This window comes from Cannabis sativa, chromosome 8, assembly GCF_029168945.1.
Source record: "Cannabis sativa cultivar Pink pepper isolate KNU-18-1 chromosome 8, ASM2916894v1, whole genome shotgun sequence".
In the NCBI taxonomy this organism is placed as follows: Eukaryota; Viridiplantae; Streptophyta; class Magnoliopsida; order Rosales; family Cannabaceae; genus Cannabis; species Cannabis sativa.
The window spans coordinates 2,410,903-2,416,294 of record NC_083608.1 but is presented as its reverse complement, the minus strand read 5'-3'; positions in this window follow the sequence as shown (position 1 = coordinate 2,416,294).

Genomic DNA, 5,392 nt, shown 5'->3' with positions numbered 1-5,392 from the left:
ACTGAGAGTGCAATTCCAAGTTCTAAGTGTGGATTCAATGAGGAATTAATAAGTTAGGGAATTTACTTGGTAAATTCGGTTCGACTTATTGGAAGCTCAGTTATATAGACCTATGGTCCCCATACTAGTTGAGGCCAAGTGCTTGTAAGACTCAGTTAATTGATTTTAATTAATCAATTATAATTCTAAAAGTTAGACTATGTCTACTTTATGAATTCTCACTAAGTAAGGATGAAATCGTAAATAAAAGGGTTTCTAGGTTTAATTATTAATTGAGAGACTTTACATGTCTAATTAATAATTATTTTAAATGACAATATTATTTAATAATCTATTTTAGTTATTAAATAATTAGTTTTGGCATTTAAATGATTAGAATTGGAAAAATGGCATTTTTGGAGAAATTGAAATAAAATTGAGGAAACTGCAAAATCCAAGTGAGGTCCATATCACCCTATGGCCGGCACCTCTTTGTGTGTTTCCCAATTATTATTTTCAATTTTAATTGCCATGTAATTGCTAATCAAAGCCTAGCAAAAATAGGAAAGTGGTTGATCACACTAAATAAGGCAGTTAATTGATTACACAGTAATTAAGGAAACTGTTTATTTGGAATGTTGTGCTCTCCCTTTTCCCTTTATAAAGCAACCTTGTTCTCTTCTCTTGCATGCATGATAAGCCACGAAATTAAGAGAGAAAAAGAGAGAAAAATTTCGAAATCCTTGTGAGATGAGTAGTGCCCACACACATCAAGTGGTATCTCAATCATAGTATGTAAGACTATGGAATTTCTACATCAAAGAAGGAGAAAAGAAGATCCAGGTTCAGATCTTGGTGATGCTCTGCTACAGAAAGCAATCAAGGGCTAGAGATCTGAATGGAAGGAGTCATATTATTCCGCTGCACCCACTGTAAGGTTTTCTAACTTTCTATGTGTTTATTTTCATTGTTTTATAATTCATATTAGGTTGTTAATCCAACATACTTGTTAGTAAATCTAGATCCTGGTAAAATAATTTCCAACAACTGGTATCAGAGCCATGGTAATGATTTACTTTCATGTAATATGAATTAAAACGATGATTGCATGTTTCTGTGTTGATTTGGATGGTTTCATGTTGGTTTATGTGTTAGTTGATGAATGTTGATGTTGTACAGTTTCGTTTTCCATGAAAAATATTTTTTCAATTTTTGAAAATATTTTATTTGGATTCCTTGTGAAAAATTGAGCAATTTTCGTTTTTACGGAACTCGATTCCGAAAAAATTGAGAAAGATATGATTTTTGAAAAATCGGGAATGATGGCTGTGGAAGCTAGGTGCACACGTGCACCAGGTGCTTCGGACAACCTCCCATCCGCGCGCGTACCTCGGTCAATCACCAAGGAGCACGCCCGTGCGTCTTGCCTGGGAATCCTGCAGCCCGCCGAGTTTTCTCGGCAGATAGGGCTGCAATTCTCCTTGTCTCCGCGCGCAAGGCAGGTTTTGCAGCCTATTTGGGCTGCACGTGCAGCCCTAGTGGCAGTTTCCCAGAAAGTTGCGATTTTTGGGGTTTTTCCCCAAAAATCAAATTTTTTCATGGGATTGTTTCCCAAAATTTATTTTTCCAATTTTAAATATTTCTAAATTGAAATGTTTCCAATTTTAAATATTTTCAATTTGGAATTTTTCCAATTTTAAATATTTCTATTTTGGATTGTTTCCAATTTTAAATATTTCCTATTATGGTGAGATTTAAAAATTTGTTAACTTCTTTAATATTTATTTATTATTTAATTATAAGATTAGATATTTTGATATTTAAGATATTTTAAATTAAAAGATAACTTTGTCTTTTTATTTGAAATATTATATTAAAATTATCTTATATGACAAATTAAATAATTAATAAATTTGAAATTAACATAGATATTTTTATAGATATACTTACCATAATGTTGTTCAAATTAAAAAATTTGTTATTTTGTTAAATATTTAATTATTTATAAATTATAAGTTTAAAAAGGATATTTTTTCTATATATATCATTTTTTTCCTTATTAGAAATTTATAAATCATATCTTAAATATTTAAATAACATAGATATTTTTGTAGAGATTTGAATATTGCTTAATTTGAGATATTTTGACATATAATCATGGTAATTATTATTCATTTATTATTTTATTCCTAAAATAATAATTATCTAACCAAATCTATTTTAAAATTAGTTTATTTTATTAAATTATAAGATCTGAAAGTGATATTGGAGATTCTTTCCTTTTAAATCATTGATCTTATTAGATATTTAATTTAATTTGATTCAAATAAACCTAGATATTCTAAAATTAGTTTCCTTTATTTGGTTAGTTTAAGAATAATAATTTAATTATATTAATATCTTGATTCACATCTGTTACATGGACAATGTTTGTTTATTAATATTGTTTATTCAAAACCTTTTAACAAACCTATTATTTATCTGATCTAAATTGCTATGATTAACTTGTTGACAGATCATGATCGAATGATCTGATTTTAATCATAGTCTAATTGACAATAGATCTTATAAATAATTTGTAACAGGTAAATTTTGTACTTCTTTCATCTGTGTAAACCTAGTAACATGATAGGGTCCATCCAAATCATTTGACCTGTGTGAGCCTATATGTTTGCTTTTGGGCTTAGATGCATATAGGAAGCCCATTTAAGTTTTTACTAAGTAAATGGACTAGGTTGCTATAATAAATTTTGACATAAGAAAATTTATTTAGGTCCAATTAGATTTGGGCTTATTCAATGAATAACAATTGTTTATTTTAAGGTTAAATTCCTCTCTTTTGGGCCTTGTGTGAGAGTTGGGGGCCATAGAAGTGGGTACGACATACTGAACCCAGCTCCCCCTCACATGAACTACCCCAATTGTGAAGGCCCATTTGCCTTACTTAAATAATTGTATTAGGTTAATTATTTTAGTCTAACCTAATTAAAATTGCATTAGCAACATAATTAACTTTTAAAATATATGAAATTTATTTTTCATTGTAATATTTTAAAGTTAATTTTAGAAAAACACTTAGTTAATGATATATTCTAGATAGTTATTTCTAGTACTAGTTATTATTTCTAATATTAAATATGAAAATATCATTGATTGTGAAATTAATAGTTTCCTAATTAATTTTGGTACAATCTAAGTTTGGAATATTTTCCTAGTATTAAACTAGAATTAATAATTAAGTTTCCTCTTTACTTAATTATTTATTTCTTGAATTTAATACATTTAATTAAATTGAAAATTTCAATATCTAAGTTGATTTTCATCATGATACTTTAATATTGTTATTTTCATGTTATTTAATTAATGTTGAAAATTATTTTAAGTTTGGAATCTTATTTTAGAATAACTTAAGTTTGAATAATTTTCAAAGTATATTTTATTTTATTTTATTAATCATTTCCCAAAATTTCGAAATTACATTTCTTTAATGTAGAAATTTTGAATTTTATTTGAAAAATAGATTAAAGTTGAAAATTATTTATTTAATTTTGGACCAACTTAAATCATTGATATTTTCATTTAATGATTAATTAAAATAAATGAACTAAAATATATTATAATTAGAAATTGGATTAATTAGTCTACGAAAGTCTAGATAGATATTATCTGTTTTGCTTGAAGTATTTTTCTAGTGTATTTAATTAAATAGAAAATTAATATTTAAGTTGATTTTTAATCATGATACTTAAATATTTGAAATTTTTCTTAGATATTTAATTAAATAGGGAAATGATATTTTTTGTTGAAAATTAATTTCTATTAATTTTGGGCCAACATAAAATTAGAGTAATTTTCCAGGATTTATTTTATTTTATTTTAAAGCATCTTCGAAATGCAATATATATTTATAGAAAATTAAATTTGAGTTGTAAATTAATTTTGAAACAATTTAAATAGAATAATTTTCTAAATATTTATGAAAATTATTACTAAGATGGAAATAATTCACGTTATTTTCGTATCCATCTAAGTATAATTTATAAATATTAAATTAAAATTTATATTTGGAATTTTTCATTCTAAATTGGAAATTTTAATTAAGTAAATATATATTTAAAATAAATGGATTAAAATAAATATTAGAAGAAAATACAACCCTTCATTAAAATAATGAGCTTTATTATAAGGATATTCGATCTCCATTGTTGGTTTTACATAGCTATTGTTTTAGTGAGTAATCCTCCCTAATGGAGGAACGTTCATTAGTAAGTTAGCACCGTTTAATCTCGAAAGATAAGTAATCTTGTAAGTTTATTATATAGTTTATGCTCACCCTAATGGTGGCGACTGTATAAGACTTGCAAGAATATGAAACAATGGTGGAAGCTCATAAGATAGAATAGCCTTGACTCTCGCCTAAACGGGACAACGCGGATTCACATCTTGATCGAATAAAAGGTTGCTAGAATGTTTGACATTTTAGATGAGCTGACAACTCTATTCAATGAATGGTAGCTTTGACTCTCACCTAAACGGGACACTGATATCAGTTTATTGAAAACCTTGGAAATTATTTAGGATTGTATGTTTTAGTATTTTCACTTGTCATTCCTACTTGCTATGTGCTTCATAATTTCTGAATTGTGTATGAATTTGTATTGAACCATGTTATTTTCTGTTATTAAATTGTAGTTTAATTTCAATCTTCATTGTTGGTCTAACTTGATTTGTTTTTCTAATGAGATAAATCCCTAATGGATTTTCACCATTAGACTAACATAATAGTGTTAGATCTCGAAAGATAAATATTGTATATGCAACATCTAGCTGTTCATCAATTGATGACACCTTAGACTAGTGTTTTACAATATGAAACAAGAAGATTGTATAAATAAGATTACTTTGACTCTCGCTAATCGGAGCATCGTTGGATTCTTATATAAAACGAAATTATCCTAATTCCTCTTAGCTTATTCATTTCGAATTAGCTTAATGACATATCATTGGATGAATGGTCTATAAATCATATAAAGTCTTATTTTCTCTTAAGAAATTAGATGACGCATATGATTATATTCCCGAAATTCTATCCCTAAATGATATAAATCCTCAATCTTAGATATCTCCTACTTGTATAGGCAAATCATAGAGTTAGATTAGTAGTGGTGGTCCATGAAAGAATTACTAATTATACAGTTACACTTTCACAAGTGTTTCATAACCATTTTCTATCAATGGATTTAAACTGTATGAGTTTAGTATTCTGTGACCAGAATCCACTTGCACTATTCTAAGAACTCTTTGATGTAACTAAACTTAAGTCATCAAAAGATACAACCACATATTTTATAAATCTAAGGCATTTGTATCTTGTTCATAGTGGTTTTGACAAGATCATTCTTTGCAAAGAGTT